This window comes from Gasterosteus aculeatus, chromosome 11, assembly GCF_964276395.1.
Source record: "Gasterosteus aculeatus chromosome 11, fGasAcu3.hap1.1, whole genome shotgun sequence".
NCBI classification, from domain to species: Eukaryota; Metazoa; Chordata; class Actinopteri; order Perciformes; family Gasterosteidae; genus Gasterosteus; species Gasterosteus aculeatus.
Genome location: NC_135699.1, coordinates 13,509,824 through 13,531,674, shown reverse-complemented (window position 1 = coordinate 13,531,674; position 21,851 = coordinate 13,509,824). Strand labels below are relative to the sequence as shown.

The following is a 21,851-nucleotide window of genomic DNA, read 5'->3' as shown; positions in this document are numbered from 1 at the left end:
CTTTCATGTGCGAGAGGCCGGGGTGAAGGGTAAGAGGAGGAAGAGGAGGAGGAGGAGGAGGAGAGGGATGTCGGCTGATTCTCTTTCACTCACTTGGTTGGCCACATCTGTGTTAAAGAGGCATAATATAAAACATTGAGGGAAATGGAGAGAGTCAAGTCAAGCAGAACACTGAGGAATGTAACCCCTTAAGCATAGAAAGAGCTTTGTTTAGTGCCTCCTCCAGTGTTGGAGATTGTAGCTTATCGCCGGTGTGGAAGTTATTGAGCCGCTGGGGATTGTTACTCTGCGTGAGTATCTAGTTGCTAACAGTAACAAGTTCGGGTGGGAATCAACGCAGGCTTGATAAATGCTAGCGCAGTGGGATGCCTTAATAACTTAGATTAGTCACAAAGTCCAGCAGGGTATAGGAATGAGAACATATGGGGCCGACTAGCAAGTGAATAATTTCACCCTTCCCCCTCGTCCCTTATATCAGCTTTTTTTCTAACCCCCATCCTCAACCCTCTTCTCTAAACTGTCAGGCAGCCAGCCTTGAGTGGCGACCTCTGACCCTTATAATGAAAAAGAGGCCGCCAAGGAAAAGGCCACTTTCATTAGAACTGTCGACAAGTGTTAAATGACTGGCTGAGCTCCAGACTAGCGGCGCACAGCGCTTCACATCGCCGGTGACTGCTGAGTTCAGTATCAAGTTCACTCAGAGACCACCAGCCAGGCAGCCTGCCAGACAGACCATAATAATAAGCTAGTCAGCCTCTGGCACACAAGGGGGGCAAGATGCCCCTTATTGACACCGTATCAGTTAGAAACGACTTGGTGTTCAACAACTGATTCACAAAAAATAGTCATTGATTGCACATCGATTGTCACAGTGTTGATTTAAACGCTAAACCAAAAACAGTATATCACGGAACAAACTCGGGTGAACACACCAAATATTTGCGTTAATTGCGTTCATACCATATTGTCGGACTCATAATGGAAAATTAAAATGGTGTGAAAATCCTAAATACAATGCAACTGCACTAAGTTTGTGATTCCAGTGTGTTACGCTATCAGGGTCCGATGTAGCCCCCCCTTTGATATGATACACCAAGACCAATGAATCGGTTGTGTATCAGTTCACTGTGGTAATCTATGTGCACTTAAAAAAGGTTTGCCTTGTGTGAGACATAAGTTCACTACAATCAATGGAGTGTGGCGTATCTGTTTATGTTCTTTTACATCAAGTAGTTCAATAAAAGTAAATAAAATCGAGGAAGGTCCACGAGGGGCTTAAGTCACCATTAACGTACCTCCATAGTTAGAAAACCTCGATGAAAAGCGAGTGAAGTGCTGCACACACAGGCGGGCGTGCTCAGTGACCTTTTGCTGCAAGCTAGTTTCAGCGTTAGCTAACATGATAAACGCTAACATGGTGGACGATAACACCCTCAATGCTAACATGCTATTATGCTAACATGCCGGGTTGTGTACTGGTCATGCTGGGACATGAGCAGTACATGCTGAGACTTAGCAGACGCGTGATACAATGTGTGTGCTTTCTGGATGCAAGTGAGTCACTGGGATGGATGGGACTCCAGAGCCCATGTTGCTAGGCAACCTGGGCTCATTTAACTTTAATAGTGCTCACTAAAAAAGTGCAAAAAGAAATGGCTAAATCTTCCTCCTCCATATTTGATTTTGTTTGTGTAGCTCCGGTTCGTTACCTACGTGTTGTTTGTTTTGGGGATGTTTTACTCTGCCGTTGATTTGATAAGAGATATTTGAAGCAATTCTTGCGACAAATATTCCCGTCTTTTTAAATATGAATTGCCTTACGGTTAAGAGTACTCCCATCATTTAGCCAACCAACTTTTTCTTCAGTCAAATTGCTTTTAAGTAATAGTTTTTAAAAGTACAACAATATATTACTCTTTTCAACCTTAACTATATCATCACATATCACATTCCCCCTAGCTTTTATTAACATTTAACTAACTATATAATTAAATGGGACTAATGTACTAACTCTGTTTTCACACAATTGTGCTCCTGTTGGTTTTGCATTTACTATCAGGTGACATTCAACAACCAGACATATATAAAGAAAACTACATTTTAGCATTCTGTGCAACTAATGAAGTCGGCCACTAGGTGGCAGCACAACAAAGCTCAGAGTCTTGCAACCAGTCACAACTGTTGCTGATCCCTTTGCTATGTGTCATACTTGTATTTGACATTTGTCATTTTTAGCAAATACACTTCATTATACACAAAAATGTTTTATATATCCACTTCCTCCAACTTTCATTTCAATAGTTTCAGGACTATTGTGAAAAGTTTGGTAGGAGAGATTGAAGCAAGAAAAACAAGAAAATACCAGTTTGTATTGAATACATGTTGAAGTGAAGCAGGTTTTTGCACTTGCGTTACAAATTCAAGACCTAAAAAATTAAGTAGTTACAATGAATGTTATTTTTGGCTCCAACAGGATAAAAGATTTTAATGTAATTATGAGTCTATTACACAATCAATGTCACTTGCCCTATGATTGCCTCCCCAAGCAGTCATCCAGATGGGCCGGAAGATTGTGCCCAATACGCTGGATTTGTGCAATCGCACACAAATGAATGCACACACACACACAGCCGGCCAGTACACAGCTGTTCTATGTGTTGGGTTAGACTCAAATCTACCAGATGTGGAGGGATAAAGAGAATGGAACAAAAATATATAAAGCCATAAATTACCAAGATATCATGCCAGCACACCAGATTCACATGCATACGTGTGCACACGCAGACACTGCGTGCATGAGTGCAGTGGATGTTGCTGGCCCTGCAGATGAGGAACAGGAACTTCTAGTCCCACAAAGGACGTTTTATATTGTCCCTGACTAATTCTATTTTTACATTTAATACACAACCTAAAATTTGCAGCTCTCCTTTTTGCTCATCATTTATAGTAAGAACAACCGAAGGGGGCTTGAGTTCTGCATGTCTGCAGCTGGCTGGTTGGCAATATGGCCGACAGAGAAGGAGAAGCTGGAGAGATGTTGAAGGGTGGAAGAGGATACATGACACGAGAGGAAAACTGAATGTATGGAGGGCAACAGATAAGAGTGCCAGAAGGGGGGGCGGGGAGGCAAGGAGAGAGGATAATGGGACGGAGAAAGGACATAGAGGAGCAGAGGGTACGTTGGGGGCTGGAATGAGTGAATGATGAAGGCAGTAAGGTCGTTATAGCATAAGGAGGGTGTAAATTGTCCGGAACATAAAGCTGCTGCTGTCGACTCGAGGGGATCCCCCCCCCTGTTCCCTTATCTTTCTGCTTTCTAAAAATAGTAACTGCTCAAAAAACTAGGACATAGTTACCTTTCACATCTGTGTGCTGTATCCACGCTTAGAGACTGGGGTTAGATTAAAGATCCCTAATTGGATTTCCCAAATTGTTTTTTTTGGACTTTGATCGTGAGCATCAAAATAAGACCTCACACGTGCACAGGAAGCAAAAAGTGTTTCATTCAATATACCTGCTATTGTATTTTACGCTTCAATCCTTGTAATGAGAGACAAAAGCAGCTGTGCCCAAATGATCAAACGTGAATATCCTGCTGTGATGATAAAGAATCACAAGTAGTGAAACGGCAGCTTCAATCCAACCATTTTTACTGAACAAACCTGATTGTAGAATGTGGAGGGGCCAGTTCAATAAACAAATAAACACACGGGCACCTGTACGCATTAAACACAATGCAATGCATTTGTAGTATCGCTCCCCCCCCCCCCACCCCACTCCGCCTGATGCTCTTCAGCTTTGGACATTTGCTGGCAACGTTTGCAGGTAGACTGTCTCTTTAACGAGATGTCACACCAGCAGCCTGGTGTTGATTTATGCCACACAAACACACGCTGAACAAACACGTGCACACACAAATTTAATTTGCACACACACACACACTTTGCTCGGCTATTTCCACTGTGTACGGACTAGCCAGAGACAATGCAGCTAGCTTTAGCCTGCGTGTGCAGATGGTAACACTGGGTGAGTTTCACTTCCAAGGCTTTTGCTATAAATGGAAACTGTAGAGAGACAAAAAATAAATAAATAGAAAAAGCAAACAGAAGTGACACAGCGTGAGGAGGTAGGGTGGGGAGTGGCCAAAACACAAACAGGGAGGGAGGGTGTGGGGATGAAGGGATGCTCGGGACAAAATGTTCTAATCACAGCATCACAGCGTCATTCAGGCGTTTCACATGCTTTCTGTTTTGGGAGGAGGACAGTTTCCCCCCCGGCGTGGATCAAGAAGGGTCAGTGCACTGTCGATGGGACTGATTGGAACTATCTGCTCACTAGATGTGAGAAAATGAACAAAAACATAATCCTCCTACAGGAGATGAAGGCAAGGACACGGGAACCGTTAGAGACCTCGATGTTATTAAATGAAAGTGATGACGTTATGAAGGACGCTGTGTGAGAGAGCCACGAGCTTCGCACATGGAAAGTCACTGTTTCAGTTGCTTGCAGATGAGCTTGAAATGATCGTCTCATTGGTGAACTTGCTTTACGGTAACGTCTTATATACATGTCGTGTCTTTCTAGCTGGCTTCCTAAACTTAACCATTTGCAATTCTACTAACTGAAGCGAAGCAAATTGCCACTAGTTACATTTGCTGTTGAGTAAGTTACGGTGTTGCCAAACGTCGATGCAGTTCTGACTGTGGCCACCGGGACCAAGAGGCAGCGCCTGCATCACTCACGTGGACGTGCTCAGAGGAGGCGTGCTGTTTGTGCGCACTATACACTAAGCCTCGTCTTATCCTGTGTTTGTTGAAAGCATATTAGAAGGACCCAGTGCACACAAGCTCAAAAGCCCACAAACACACACACACACATTAGCCAGTACTCACACACAGCAGGGAGGTCCAGAATCGTGGCTGTAATTAGGCACAGTGGGGCCGTTCTTCAGTGACCTAATACAGTAAATGCTCAGGACCGCACCACTGAGTTGTGCTATTATCAATATTGCCTTTTTAGCATGAATTCTTTAGTAAGTGCTGACATTTACTTATATGTGCTTGCTTGCAATAAATGTGTCCAGGAATTTGTATCCAAATAAGTTACCCTTTTATAAATCATGGATGCAAATAGCTGTATGCCACCGACGCGGCCCTGCGGTCCCCGTCTCTCTGACGCCTCCACCGCCCGGCTCCTGTGGCACCGCGGGGCCGACGGATGCACGTCTGTGCCGTGAAGCCCCCGCAGACGCTGGAGGGAGCGCTGGACTGCTTCCTGCCACACTGAGTTCCAGGCGGGGGAAAGTTGGATTGTGTGATCTCGCAGTTGTTGCTGGAAGGTCAGTTGTCCTTTAAAGAGACAAGCGCAGAGAAAACCGCTGAAACTCAGCATCGAAAGTTACAGATTTCACCAAAGCTTTCTTTCTTTGGTAAAAAATATTCAAATTCCCCAGCTAGTGGCTAACTGTGTCTGTGTGGACGTGGGATTTTAGAACTTTTCCAGAGAAAACAAGAGCAACAAACAAATCAATTGTCTTTTCCTTTTTTTTGTCGTAATTCCCTTGTTGGTGCTTTCAAAATACGCTTTTCAACAACAGCAAACTCTTTGCATTGGGGAGGAGAAGGATTAACCCTTCGCTATCCTGTGTTTGCTTCCACCTTAGCGTTTGCAGCATCTGAGTAATGTTGGTCCCTACATAATTAGTCACTCACTGAGACCCGGAGGGCTCGGGGTAGTTGAAATAGGCATGTCAAATAGTTTCCCTAGTAAGTCACCATCCCGGACTATTCCGCGAATAGATACAATCCATTGCATTGTGCAAGGTTAGTAATCTATTTCTAATCAGTAACGGGTTTTCTAACCAACATCATCTTTGCGCTATAACTGAGTCACTGTTGATGGTGGTGTGACCGCTCAGAGTCCTCCAGGGACATCAGGCCGCCGTTTGCAGAAAATATTCAGGTAGAATGGAAAAACCGGGTCGCCCCATTTCGGAAGACGCTTTCGCCCACCTTGATGCGCGGCATCAGGAGTGGGTGTCTGACCTTATTTCAAGAGCGGCATTACGTAAGCGCTCACTACTGGAAATGGAAGGAAATGCCCGGGCCTGTCGCAGACGGAGAGCGAGGAAGCAGTCTCACTATTTTTGGATTGCAGTCAGGTCTCCGTTTTTTTTTCCCCCTCTGCGCCATGAGAGAGTATGAATATTAATAGATGCTTTTATCTTTTGTTATGGAAAGGATCCCGCTCTGTTTGAATGGCAGGAAAGCCATAAAACCACTCTTCCCGTTGCTGCATTTTCATATGAGTCGAAAAACATTATTCGCGGAAAGAGAGAGTTGCGGACTTGAGCGAACATGAAAGCTTCCGTCCAATCGGATTTGTTTCGAGGGCCGATGAGCAGTAATCGACAGGTAAATTGCATTTTGAAAGGAGAAGCCGAAATCCTCCCTTTCAGCTGACGTCCAGGCCTGTGTGTGTGTGTGTGTGTGTGAGTGTGTGTTTGTGTTCTCATTTCTGTGTGACAGATCCCGTGACGTCACGCTTTCGCCCTGAGCAGCTTAGGCAGAATGTCAGTGTGTATTAAACATCTGAATCACATGACACTCGATCTCTGACCTCGGGACTTCCTGCTGCCAAACACGAGCTTAGAGCGAGCTCGTTGGGGGAGAGAGAGACCCAGACACTGAATGGCCCGAGGCCGCTTATAAAAAAAGTAAAAATAGATGCAAAGTGTGAGGAAAGTAGAGATCCTGTTGAGATGATCCATGATAGAGAAGTATAGTTCTGCAGGTCGAGGTTAACGGTTATTAAGGTTAACCCAAAGTGGGCAGAAACTAGCAGGCTGCTTCAATAGGCCGATATGTCAAAGCGGGTATCGCATCGAAAGTTTGCCCGACGATGTCGCTACGCCTGATCTGTTGCCATGACAACTGGAGCTCCAGTTTGAGGACGGGTTAAGAAGTTTGTGGATTCATTCATGGACGTCTTGCTGCAGTTTTGAGCGATGACAGTTGACAGAATAGGTCTGCGTACTTTATATATGTAACATGACTGTATGACTACCATGACTTTGCAGTGATGTCATGCCTTTCAGTAAGCGTTTACATGTTGCTCTCACAGTGCACGTTTACAATTCCTTATGAGAAATGACCCATTTATATTTTTCCGTTCCCGCAAGCATTTACTGCATTTTGATGAAATTGCCTCGCTTTATTCAATTAGAAACAACTTTCCACTCGGCTTACATGATAAATACACTGTGCAATAGAGATTACCCCGAAACTGTGAAAGATCACTTATGGTCTCATCCCCCGGTGTGTTCTACATTCTCGCCTAATGTGAATTAATGCTACGGTCAGATCTTTTCATCACCTCACACAAAAACCCCAATACACATCTAACTTCCACACTTGTAAAAATGGGTTGTGAGTTTGTGCGTCCTCGGATGTGTGCAGTCGCCAGCTAATATGATTTTGTCCTTGGTGGTGCCTGAGCCGTTCTCCCAAATGGCATTTGTTGGCTGTAATATCTTTCTGAATGTCTGTTCGGAGCCTAAATTGTCTTCCCGAACAGCCATTAGTTTCCAGCTTCGGCTCCAGTCAATTTTGATGTGCAAAAACGATGGCATTGGATTACCTGGGGGTTCATCTGGAGCAGCAGGAGGGAGGCAGTTAGAAGAAAGAACAAAGCCGTGAGGAGGTAACAGGGTGTTTTTACAGGTGTTAAGACTTAACTATAAATTCCATCTTGGTGTGTTTCTGGTTTATTTTATTTTTTTGTTGAACACTTGGTTGTGTACCGTCCTCCAGGAGAAGTAGGACCCGACAATCAACGACAAGGCGCTCTTTCACAAAAGCAATACAATACAACGATAGAACTGCGTATTTATAGTTTCAGGATTTATAAGAAAATGTGTAAATGTCCAGTAGCCGTCCTAAAGCCTTAATGTATCCTCAAATATTGACTTTGCCCTTGAAGGTTTTGACGGATAAAGATCAGCGAACAGCGAAGTACAATGGAAATAGTTTGGACTGTTTGACTGTATGTTTATGATTAACGTGCTGCCTTCACTACCCGATGTTAACCATTGAGCATGTATATCTTTTTTTTTTAAACATCCAAAGTGCATTAATGAACAATTGTGTGTGTGTGAGGCCCATAGCGAGCGGTGAAGATTGTATGACTGGACTGCTGTGTGAGTCTGTCTATCACGCAGAGAGGTGAGGGGGGGGGGGGGGGGGGACACTGACCATAAATCCAACACTCAAAGGACACTTGTCCTGTCAAGCAACATATAAATCTGTGCATACATGTAGAATCAAGCTTAAACTAAGTATCCTCCATCCCACCAATAGACGCGTCTGTTTGCTCACCTTCATCTGCTCCTTTCTGTCGGGGTAATATTCTTGCGCCCCCCGCCACCTTCACCTCCCCCTCCCCCGGCACGCCTCCCTCAGCCCGGCTGTAATGGGACAAACTCACCCGTGTGAATCCCCGACGTTAAGTCTCTCTAATGCACTATTTGCATTCATGCGGTAAACGTAAGTCTGACTGATGGGCGGTTGCGGGCTTCGTCGTGCCCATGAATGAGGACCGGTCCGCCTGGAGCGAGCCATCCAGGGTGCAGGTGATGTCGTAACATGTGTGAGTGTATGAAACAGCTGTGTGAATCTCTGCACAAGCTCAATAACATGAATTAATAGTTTTATATGTAAAAAAAGAAAAGCAAAGATACACGGCAGAAGACACGTATCCTTCAGGTGCCGCTGCTTTCCTTTTGGCAGCGGTAACAGCGGACGGGGCATTAGGTGGGACCCTTTCCTGCTAATCAATAGGAGTTGTTATAGCCCCTCTCCCTCGCTGGGATCCATTGTGATGCAGCACAGAGCGGTCCACACACGGCCCGCACAAAGGCCGCTTGTACTCTAGTAGACCTTGGGCTCGGAGCCTTTGTGGGGAGAGTCTGTGACCTCACTCGTTCCTTTTCTCGCGCACACACACACACACACACACACACAGAAACGCATCCGCTAAGATATGATATTGTTTTATTTACACACATAAGCACACGACCCCTGGATGCACACTGTGTGTAGGTCCATAAGCTGAAGCACTGACACACCAAGAGAGCTCGCCGTGCAGCGATCCAGCGCTACGCGATGCTAATGGCCTCAGTGCTCCCAGATCACAGAGCAATAAGCACAATGCCGGCCCACACGGCATGTGAGTGAGTAGGTTGTGAGTTGTGTGCAGAATGGGTCTGTGCGGTGTGTGTGTGTGTGTGTGTGTTTGGGAAGGAGCCGGGCTTTGTCACAGCACTCAGCGCTCACACACTGAGCTTCCAGAAAAGGCCTTTTTTACAGGATGCTTTTGTAAGGACCTCGCCCCCGGGGCTCGAAGAGGACAAACTGTGCTTCTCACTTTTAGTTTTAACTTGGTGCCTCAGTGGGGCGTCGCTCTGTGAGCTTTGTGACCCAGACATGTAAAACAAATTAAACCAATATTTGTGCGGTTTAATGTAGTCTGATTCATTGTTGGTGTGTAGACCCTTTGTTCCAGGTGGAAGAAACAACTCAACAACCATTGCGTGATTTGCAAAGACATTTCTGTAGACTTGTATGATTTCCAGAAGTTTCCTCTTAACACCACCAGCAGCAGCTACTAGATTTATGTGTGATTACTGGTCCTGGGTGCTGTAGGTATATTGTGACATGTAAAGCAGCTGTGCTGGCAGTTGTCAGTGTAGTAACCGGTGAGAAGAACAGAACAGGACTTCAGCAATAATGCGTCAGTGGGTCAGTCTGTGTGTGTGAGAGAGAGAGGGAGAGAAAGAGAGGCTGAGCCTGCTGAGCCAGGCCTCTCATTATGTGGCATGTAATCTGAGCTTTCGGGGCCCGGTCCATCCCTCTGACTGCGCTGAATGGGGGACGAGCACCAGCCCCCAATGTCTTTCCTGTGCTTTCACTCTGCTTAGCTCGGCAACTATGATTATAAACCGAGAGGGTGGCGTGGCCGTTTGGGGCCGGCGCTGGTGGCGCTGGTGGTTTGGGTGGGTCGGCGGTGGAGAAGTTAAGGGCTAGCTAGGGTGCCGTGGTAAGTTTAGCTGTTAGCGGGTTGTCTGTGTCAGTCTTGCCGGGCTGGATCGCCGTCGTGCATGAAGTTGGCGGCATGCGGTCTCATGTACAGTACGAAAAAATGTACGAGATGGAAAAATACTTTCCACTTTGCCTCAAACTACATGTTTCTGTCTTTCCTTGTAAATTAATAAGAAATTAAAAACAAAAAAATTCATAGCTGTGTGTAAAATGATGAACGATACACATACAGAGTCTTTGTTTAACTGAATCTATTGATAAATCTGCACTTATTTCACACAATATATTACCCAGACCCTTCAAAAGGATCCGCAACACACACTGCATCAGCACACTTGTGTTTGGCATCACACTGTGTGTAAAATGCCACATCTAATATTAAAATGTGTTTTATCATCACTCCTATATAGAGAGACAGAAGTCCTGCCGCTACCGGCTTCCCCCATAGGACTTTGATTTTTAAGAAAAAAAAACTGAACGGCAGTCAATGGAGAGAGACAAATATTGTGGTTCTTGTTTTGATTGATTTTGGGGTTTTGGGTTTTTCCAATAAAAATATGTAACAACAAATTCAACTGGATTTTTTTTCCATTCAAAATGAAATGATTCAATTTTAAAAACATGTCCTTCATAGTTCATGGTGTAGGATCAAAGTATAATTTGTCTCTCGCTGTTAACATTTTATCCGTAATTGGTCAGATGGTTAACTAGTAGAGGTGGGACACCACCCATTTATATGACCTTCACTGATGTAATCTATACATTTTGAAGGCAATTAAAGCCAGCTGATTGAACAGTGGGAGATTGTGTGCGTGTGTGTGTATGTGTGTGTGTGTGTGGTGAGAAGTGATGCTCTGACCTTCCACTGCAGAGGAGCCCAGATAACCTTGCGTCACCTCCGACTAAATGACCGCTTCTGCACAATAGAGATGATTAATGTCCACCTTCAATACCACACACACACACACACACACACACACACACACACAAGAACTTCTCAAGTTGTGTGGTGTGTGTGTCGGTATGTGTGTGTGTGTGTTGTTAGGGTGAAAGCCTTGTCCCTTGGAGCTAATGAGGGGGACCGGGCCCATGGCTGGATCTGTGCTTGGTACTCGGCCATCAGCTAAATATAGCATGTACACCATTCATTTTCCCATTCATCAGAGATTACATGTTATACACCTCAGCCATTATAACCACTACATACACACGCTGGAAAACAGCCTGAGAAAGAACAACGTGCGTCTTTAAGAGCAAATAAATACGCTTCAATTTTTCTTACAAGAGGTAATGAACTCGTCAGGTGACCCTGTTTCACTGGCAGAATTGAGTCTCTCTAATCTTGATCGCGTATACTAGTTCAGCTCATGTGCTCTTTGTGTGTGTTCGTGTGTCGTTGGCGTAGCTCTCTGCCTGCCTTGTGTTTACTTTCTACCAGCAGTAATTGGAGTGACTCAGTCCGGTTCTCCCCGGGGAGCAAATTATTAAGTTTTATCCGCGTCTGCCAGACTGCAGTTTCAGTAAGAAAACACATGCACAGAGAGAAAGAGGAAAGGGAAGTGATTGCAGGAATTTGTAATCTAGTGTGCGTGTATTTCATCCATCCCCTCCCCTGTTTTCACAGTCTAGTTCTACCCTCTGTATCTCATTATGGGTGTTGGAGTGAGGAGGGCGGTAGTCGGAGGCCCACACTGCCTGTGAGTCAACCAAATCACTTACACTTGGCACAGCATGTCATATGAGAGAGAGAGAGAGAGAGAGGGAGAGAGAGAGGGAGAAAGAGAGAGAGGCTCATGACAGAGGGCACAGAGTGAACGGCTTGCCAAGCGGGGGAGAGGAGGAGAAGTATGTGTTCCCAAAATCTGATGGGTGCAGCTGGTAAAAAGATTGATGTGTTAGCAGGTGCAACGTCGACTGAGTCACTGACTACAAGAGGGGCGATGATTATTGGGAGAAATTACGTTACGGCCACAAGCTGAAGATCCCAAATTTTCAGCCGTTTAGTGACACATAGAGGGACCACAGTGGTACCATATGTCCAAATGTCATAAAAAGGCTACTGTGAAAGAGTACGAACCAATGTATTAATCATGTGTTGACCACCTGCCAAAGTAGGGAGTCATTATAACATGGGACACAGCTGCTCCACACAAACATGGCTGACATGGGGCAGATTGACATTGACATCTTGACACGAAAAACGAAATAGACCTGCACAACTTTCCCTTCCCGGCGTGTGTGGCTTTGTGTGTATGTGTGCGTGTGTTCGTGTTAATGGAGGGTCAATAAGGTCCAGGCAGCCCTGCAGGAGAAGCCAATGTTTTTTTTGTATCTTTTTGTTCGTGGGTTGTTGTGCGCTCCGCACAGGCTCGGGCTTTCAAGGCGCCTTCGGAAAGAGGTCAGCTGACAACTCATATTACCAATTAAGGTGATTAAGACAGATATACCCAGAATACCTCAGAAATCATCCTCACCTTTCAGCTGACCTGACCTTAGGACTCATTCACCTATCATACGTGTGCATAGTAGCAGTAACAGTCAGGCTCTCTAAGAGGTACAGAGAATCCTCCAGGATCATCCCACATTCTTTGCCGTGAGTAAAAGCTATTTCCATTGGGCAGACCATGCGGTGCAAATTAAATCGTTTCAGGAATCCCTTTGGGCCCGTGTCAGTCGGAATGTAAACTAGCTTTAGGCTAGAAAGGCGGGTGTGAAATGAATACAACCGACAACAGGCCGACGCTAGTGGGTTGTAAACGCGCTTCATTCAACCCCCCCTCAAAAAAAACGCCAGTTGCCGTGTAAAACATTTCATACAGTCTGGCCAAGAACAAAGTTCTACTTTCTACTGTGCCCGGGTGGCGTCGATTTAGCTGTTAGCGATTAGCCAAAATTCAACAAAATGTATTTTCCCTGCTGCGGCACTCGGTGCAGCGTCTGTTATGCGGAGACGCGTTAAGCTGTGTTATCGCCAGCGTAAAAAGGTAGTGAGCGAGGAGTCCTCATTCAATCAATGCCACTATAAAACGGGCAATGAAAAATGATTGGAGAAAGTGCGAGTCACCACAACTTAAAGCGAGCATGCAGCTATAACTGGCCACCCAAAATATTATACAGAGAAAGTGAGACTAGCTGTGAAAAGGCCGCCGTGGTGTGTGTTGTGTGCCTGTATGAGTGGACGTGTTCAGCTCCAGAGTCTAATTACTTCCCGGGGCAGTTAAGTATACGCATGTGTGTATTCATCCATATCTACCAATCAAACACAGGGACCGGTACGTAAAGGCTCCCTCGCGAACTATCACCTCGTCTTCCGTGCAATGTGTTCGCTGCTTGTCCGCTCACATCGTGACCGTTGGATTCTATTTACTTCCACTGTATAAACGCTAAAGAAGAGAGAGTATGTGTAGTTTAACTGGCAGGGGGAGGAAATATAGAGTCCTAATTAATTAGCTAAGCTAATAAAGCTTAGCGGTACCCAGTGCACAGTAACCACAGCACTTTGGTACCTATGCTAAGGGAAAACCTTCCTATTCTCTTTCTTATTGGAAGCTAGCTTAGAAGATGGGTATCATTCGGTGTTATTTTCTCTCTATATTTTTTAATAGCACCCACCAGTTAGCTTAGCTTAGCATAAAGACTGGAAGAGGCTCTGAGGCTCCCTTTTAACGTGTTTTAATTGTTTAATTAAACAAATTTGTTGGGGGGGTTATGTGTGGACTACTTATTGGATGGTTTCCTAATGGGTAAAGTAAGTCTGTATAACACATCTATAATCTTGATTTATATTCCCAGAGTCAAATTCTGACTGAATATTGATTCAAATCAATTTCCCTTTGCGAGTCATGGACCAAGGCTCTCACACCTTGTTACATTAACTAGATCTGCATCTCATCAGGAAGCCTCACGTAAATAACATTCAACAGGCATCCAACTGGTTTTGCTTGTAACTGGAAGCTGCAGAAATAACTGCAAAAAATATTTTTGAAAAGACGCTTTTGGAAGACAAAACAAAACACATATAGCATTATAAACTCACACACTCACACTCGCTCACCCATAACTGTCAGGGATGCGGGTCCGCTGAGTCCCTTTGTGGTCGTGTCATTCTGTCAGGGATGCGGGGAAAGCAGGACTCAAACGCAGACCTTGAGAAAACAAACAGGAAATAAACCTACACCGTGACAATAACATTGTATTGTTAGTCATTTTTCAACAATTCAGCGATTTTCAAACGGTTTGGTTTGTTGTAAACGGCAGAGATGTTGTTATTATTATTTAAAGTACATGTACCGTTACCTACGCAATGTTACTGTAGCAAGATGGCCGCCATCTGCGGACGTTCTATACTCCGCCGTAAGACATCTAGCCTTTATATATATATATATATATATATATATATATATATATGTGTACCCCTTTACATATATATGATTTCTAGTCATATGGGATATCAAATGTAATCTATAAATCCAGTTCTCAGACACACACAAAGCACACATACACACACACATACACACACACAAACAAAGAGCATATAATCAGTGTCGGACGATTCCAGCGGTGGGAAAGGCCGAGTCTAATTATGTTGTGGTGTTCTGAGAGCCTGCGGTCTCATTGTAAGTCTGTATACGTTTCTATTTTGTGATAGAGTGTATGTGCGTCAGTCTACACCCAACCATTACCGTGTCTATTGTGCGTGGCTCTCGAGCCACCATGACTACGACCGGAGGTTCAATTGCAGGGCGGGAGGAAGAACCCAACGGCTCCTGGCATAGGGGCATCGTTATAGAAGCATTTAATGTGGATGGGTCACACAATAAACAAAGCTACTTCCTCCCCTCCAGATGTCTCCCTACGTGTTGGTGGTCAACGAGCAATCAGCATTACCTGGTAATTATCGCTGCTTGGTAACGGCATCACGGTCACGGAGGCGACGTCTGTGTCATCCCCGTTATCACAGTAAACCGCCGCGTCGGCCTCTGCATCGTTGTGACCGCTTAGATTGCTCTTCAAAAAGTCTGGGAGGGTTACGGTAATAACAGTGTTTCACCGGAGGAAGCCCAACTATTGGCTTCAATAAAGCCGGCCTCCCTGCTGGGGACTGAGCTGGCTTATTGCTGCCCCTGACTCCCAAACTTGTCACATAGCGTTACAGTCTTTGTGCTAAGCTACGGCGCCTCGCCCCAGCTACAACACATCCACTGTGCAGACGAGAGAGTGGTATTGACCTTCTGATTTAAACCCGAAAAAGAAAGCGATTACGCAGAAGGCATCTCCCAAAATGTCAAACTATTCTTCAATTAGGATCCTTAAAACGGTCTAAATGGTCTCCAGAAGTGGCGACCTGCACACAACAGGAAGTCGAGTGGTCATCGCTATCGCCTAAAGCCACCTGAAGACCACCTTGTAACTTTTACATTATTTCCCTAACTCAGTATGATGCATGTTTGTATCGCTCTTCTTATGTCTGCATTCATTATTAGATCTGAATGTATTTTCTTCTTGCATCTGTACTCTCTCTCTCTCTCTCTCTCTCTCTCTCTCTCTCTCTTTCTCTCTCTGGCTTCCTGCCGCTCCGCCCATCACTCACCCCTATTTCTGTCCCTTCCTATGTCTCTCCCTCTGTTCTCCCATTTCTCCATCCATCCACGTTCCTGCTAACCCTCTCCATCATGTCCACAGTTAATTCTTTCTTTCCGTCTTTCTTTCTCTCCATCTGCCCCCTCTCCCCTCCCTCCCTCCTCCCCCCAATCCTCAGCTAGCTGGCCGGGTGCTGACGTCTGCATGTAGCGTTGGAGCGCGTCCAGCCACTGCCTTATATCACACCGACTCTCAATGCAATGCGCACGTATGTCCGCACATACCCACACACGCACATACCAATGTTATCCACACGCAAACAAATATAATCACGCAAACATTTTAGCACATAATCATGTGAGATTAATAAATAAAAATATCAACAAGTCCCACAGTTTAGGGTTCAATTTCTGGAAAATATGTATTTTATTTGAAAAACTTTTAACTTGACTATTGATTTTTAAGTGTTGACTTTTAACTTAAAAAAAAATCAAACGGTTGGTAGATTTCTGTCCAAATATAGACAGAACGCCATGACAACAGTGTTTAGTAAAGAAGCCTCAAATTGGAGGGATTCAGCTCACCTTCTGCTTCTTTATAAAACCTGGAAACTGTCCAGTCGGTTGGCTCCGGCTTCAATACTGTACACAGACTATCTGTTTTCTCTCCTGAGCCCATTAATCTGTGTTACCTGACCCATATTTACCAACACACACCTAAAAGAAAAAAAACTACGTGGAATTAGCTTCTTTAAATATTAAATTCTCAGTCAGTCAGTAATGACCTAAAAAAAAAGTTTAATACAAAGTGTTCTCCTTCTAGTGGGACCACTGATTACCGGTCAGTGTCACGGGGGCAACACGACCCGGGCAGAACCCCTGAGTAGCTTCCCTACTTTCATTTCCTCCTGCTCCTCCTCATTTGGCTGCAGACGGCCACCAGAACACTCACAACGCCGGCAGTAATCCTCCGCGATGGCTGACAGCACAGCGGGCACTAAAACCCATGATGGGATCGACGTTTCACAGGTCTGCTGTGGACCGTTATGAGCCCATGAAAGGGGAAAACCAGGACTGAAATGCGGCCTCCGTATAAAAGGAGGAAACCGTAGCACGTCGTAGCGAGGATGTCTGTAGCTTTGTGTCCCCCATCCTCGTGGAGGAGAGCGTTCGTGTCAAAGGTGTTTCCTCCCTTCACCACGCGACAGGCCTCCTTGAATCAAACCGACCCGAACCAATCCTAAGACGACAAATCAGCAGATCATTTCCTTCTGCTTTCCTTTCTTTCTCTTATCACTTAATGCTCCTTGAAATCACGCAGTCTTTCTCTCGGTTCTCCTCAGGCCGCTGGCGTTCTACACAAAGCCACAGTATGCGGGGAGGGAAAGAGAGACACAATTATTCCCAACTCAGGAACGCAACAGCAGCACAACTACTGCAAAAAAACAGGGTCTGGAGGCCCGACACACAGTAGGTGATGAATGGAGCAGAGTTAAAGGCAGTCGTCACCTGTGTGCGAGTGTTAACACGTCTAAACATCGTGACGTGTAAAGCAGAGGGCAAATTGTTGACTCATGAACTATAAAGTTTTACGAGCCGTTATTATCGGCGAGAAAAGATACATTTTTGCTGAGCTGATTTGATGGTGTTTATGTAACGTGAGATAAAATCCTGAGGGAAAGTCAGCGCCTGAATGCAGAGAAAGCCTTTTATTTGGATGCAGTTAAATTTGTACCTTTCTTCTTACGCCGGTAAGTTAGAAAAGAGAGATGTACAAACTATAGTGTTACATTGTGTCAAACGTAAAAGAAGCGTTAAAGGTACTGTTATTGGAGTTGCGATTGTCTAAGAGCTATTTTGTCGTTACCACAAAGCCTAAATGGAAACACAATGTACCACAACAAATTGGATAAGGAAGCACACTCACAATAGTCCCAGTTCTTCTCAACAAAAGGAAAGGATACAACACATATCGTTGTGGGAAGATAATAATATCTTTTTCGATAGAGAGCAATCAGAGATCTTGTTTCCACATTGTTGAAGGATGAAGTCAAAGAATCAGAATCAGAGGCCATTTATTGCCACATGTGTGACACACAGAGGAATTCGACTTGGTGAATTGGTGCAATATAAGAACACAATAAAATAAGATTAAGTAAAACTAGATTAAAATATACCAGCAAAGATTATAACCATATAAACAGATAAGATGGCTACGTTTAAAACATGTGTTTCCATATGTTTTCATGATGAGAAACTACAGTGCAAACTCTTCCGGGATGGAGTATCGGCTCAACGGGGGACTCGCACTTGATTCATGAGACCGACTGCTGACGGGAAGAAACTGCTTGTGTGGCGAGAGGTCTTTGGTCCTGATGGACCGCAGCCTCCTGCCAGGGGGACAGATGTCACGGGGAGCGGGGAAGGCAGGACTCAAACGCAAAGTTTTGAAACAAAAAAGACTTTAATAGTCAAAATACCAAAAAGTAAAAAGGGCAAGGGGCAAAAACGCACAGAGGAACCAGGAACACTCAGACAAAGGGCCTCCGGACACGGAACAATGACGCGACATGGGAACAAGAGACACACATGACTTAAATACACTGGGACGGCGCAGGTGATTGGACACAGTTGGAAACAATCAGACAATCACAGGGGATGACAGGACAAGGCAGGAAGTGAAGTTACCCAGGGAGACAAGAGGCAGAAAACTACAAAATAAGACAGGAAACAAACCCACACCGTGACAACGGAGCTTAAAGAGTGTGCGTCCGCGGTGAGAGGCGTTGGCTACAATCTTTGCCGCCCGCCTCAGAGTCCTGGAGGCCAACGAGTCCCGGGGGGACGGCAGATTGCGGCCGGTCACCCGCTCAGCGCGTTGCGATGCGTATAAAATGGAATCTTTTCTTATTTTGTCTCCCCCCCTTCTATCTGTGTCCCTCCCTCTATCTGATCTGATCTGCCATGCTGGTCTGGTGTGGCCTTGTGTTTACTCGCCCGACTTCTGCAGATCGTGGTCCACGCAGATGACTCAGACACTGCCGCGTCCCGTGTGCCGTGTGCTTCTGCTGCCCTGTGTGAGACAGAGGGAGAGAGAGGACGGGGGAGAAGGAGACATTAAGTGATAGGAGCCCCCGTGTCTGTTAATTCGGCATCTGACCTTGCTTCACGTTGACGTTCTTATGCAACGCCACCCACTGAGGACCCGTCAGCACCTCCCACACACACACACAATATGCCTTAAGTAGCCTTAAGCATATCTGTGCTGTGTGGGAGAAGAGTGACATCATTTAGTCCACCTGGGTACGAAACAAACACTACAACATAAATACACTGTAGTCTGAGTCACGGGTGGTTATTAAATGTGCTAATTAGGACTAGATTTGACTAATGCTTAAAAAAATATACTTATTAGGATTCATATTATTGTGTGCAAAGCATCACATGAGACTGTAAGACTGGAAAAAAAGTTCTACAAAATCCACCTTCCGGCACCTCCAAAACTCACCATTTTTCATTCCACTTTCTTTTTTTGTGTACAGAAAAGTGTGAAAACTAAGGTGTGAGGAAAGTATAATATGACAAGGTGCAAAACTCAGCTTGGCGAGAAAACTTTGACTCTTAAACTAAAAGTCTAGACCGTTATTATCAGCAGAAAAGTTTAATTTCTGCTCGGCTGATATGATGGTGTTTATGAATGCTTTTTATTTGGATACAGTTAAATCTGTGCTTTTCTTCTCATGCCGGTAAGAAAAAAGAAATGTACAAACACTACTGTTACTTTGTTTAAAACATGAAAGAAATGAAGAACCGCCACGTCTGAAAAGGGAATAAGTAATCATTATAGAAATGCGCTTATGGTCTCAATCGCTAGTTTCAAGTCTTAAATACAGCACATTTATCTGCGTTCTTTGGCTCTTAACTTTAATGCTTTCACGGCGTGTTGTCAGTTCATGATTCAAACCTTTTCGGTTTTCCAAAATCGCTCAGTCAGCGCTCGGTTGTACTTAGCGCCACTCTCTCGTGTTACTGCTCGTTGCAATGAACCAGCTGTAAAATTGGTGATGTCATGGCACCTCGGGCCCATATAACCAACCATATATAACCTACGCTACACGTCATAATGTTTATAAAGGTGGGACTCATTGCCTGTTTTTTTTTAGCTATGTTAATATTTAACAATTGACTACAAGGATTTTCCTGCATCCTGTGTGATTCCACAACACTGTAAGTAGTTAGTGATTCAATGTTACTGAACATATGTAGATATTCTCAAGCAGTCGTGTAGAAAGTCAAATGAGTGTGTTCTGTTTCACACTTCATGCAACAGGTGAAAAGGTAAAAACATTCATCAAATCCGCTATGTTTTAACACCTTAAGATTAATATACTTCAAATGGCAGAGAGAGACAATAATCTTTAATAATAGAAATCCATGGGAAATTAGTATTATCAATGAAGGGCACATCAGGCTTTAACCAAAAACACATTCACAAATGTCTCCTTTCAAAGCACACAGTATTAAGGCATGGCTGTAGTTTTATTAAGCATTAACATCAAGAACTGTTTCGTAATTCAATGTGTCACTGAGCCCTTTTCGTCCCAATGCTGCTGTAGCTTACAGAGCATTATGTTAATCGGATCATAATGATTGGTGAAAATGTGTGTGTGTGTGTGTGTGTGTGTGTGTGTGTGTGTGGGTGGGTGTGTGTGTGTGCAGCACAGTGCCACGACCGAGTGCAACGCAGTTATAGATACATCTGAATATCTGACAACTATGGAACCACACCAAGCTTTTTACCCCGCGTCACTGACAAACACCTATTAACATAAAATACAATAGGTAGCATTTTCAGATAAAGTGCTGTCGGGGTTCTAAGTTTATGAAGCGAAAAGCGACAGTTTTTTGTTTCAGTTTTCATGGCCGAGAGCGCAGCGATTTGCATCCCCAGTCACCCACACACAGTGATTCATTCAGCCATTATTTCATATGCGTCCTTTGCCCAATCTGGATTCCACAGCCAGTCAATGTCCTTCTCTCTATTTATTTGGTGTCATGTGTTATTTCAGCATGTAAGAAATGGTGAAACCCCGCTGGATGACAGCTGACCGTTTTTGTTGGTTTCATAAGGTCCTTTGTCTCACACAATGACACAGCAGTACACAATGCAATTACTTAAATGTTGTGAGGGAACTGAACAGAGGATTGTGAGGATGTGCAGAAACTAAAAATTTCAAAACAATAAATATAAAGCCATCAAGAGACCCTTTCCTCTTAAATGTAGGACTATTGAGGCTCAATAGTTATATAAAATATGAGTACAGGTTTCTGAATCCTGATCAACAGATATGAATTCCCTTTCCTGGTGAGAATCTCTTTAACAAGCAGCACCAGTCTGGCTTCATTAGAGCCTGTGCGCTGCTGTTGGTTAACAGGTGTGTGGTACATTCCACAGGTTATTGTACAAACCAGGCATTGGGGGAGGATGCGTGTATACATGTTTTTGCTCAAGCTATGAAGCAGACGTGTTTTTCACCTCGCGTGCAACATCCGGTAATTCTCCATTCTTTCACAGGAAAGAGTAAAACGCAGGGAAAATCCGGTAGATTAAACTACAATCGAGGTTAAAGTGTAAATGAAACAGGTTGAGGATGCAAATAACTTGTGTAACTGCATTTAAATAAGAATGATGTTTTTCTCTATTTTAAAAATGAACCTTTCTTTATACTTCAGAAATAGAATAACATCCAAACACCATCAAAATGGCTGCGGGAAATAGTCTCCGACTTAGTATTCAAAAGGAAGAGAAATGTGAAAGAGCGTGTTCAGGCCGGCCTTATAAGCAGGATAGTTGAAATTCCAGAGTCCTGAGGCAGTCGTTGCTGTTCCAGCTGTGGAGACGTTTCCTGCTGATGTCCAAATAGGTTTTGCCTAAACAAGAGAGGCCCCGATAAGCTCAGCTGTACGTATTATCTGCTGTCACATGACGTGCGCCATCAGCTACTCTGATTATCATTAAATCAATGTCGACGGCTGCAGTGTACCTCTCACTCTCCTCTCTTTTTGAGCGTTTAACACACACTCTCTTCAGCATTTCTCAAGGGCACAAAACAGCCAATAGTGTTTATTCACAAATACCGCCCTGCAACACTGCGTGTAAATGCCTCGCCGATGG

General features: G+C 44.4%; 1 long non-coding RNA gene across 1 annotated transcript; it reads right to left on the bottom strand.

The window, feature by feature from the left end:
• Positions 1 to 4,402: 4,402 nt before the first annotated feature.
• LOC144384543 (uncharacterized) lies at positions 4,403 to 14,238 on the bottom strand. The gene is made up of 2 exons (XR_013451334.1): positions 14,152 to 14,238; positions 4,403 to 5,348 (listed from the first exon to the last, which is right to left on the bottom strand). It is a non-coding gene; the product is annotated as an uncharacterized LOC144384543 (long non-coding RNA).
• Between the last annotated feature and the right edge of the window lie 7,613 nt (positions 14,239 to 21,851).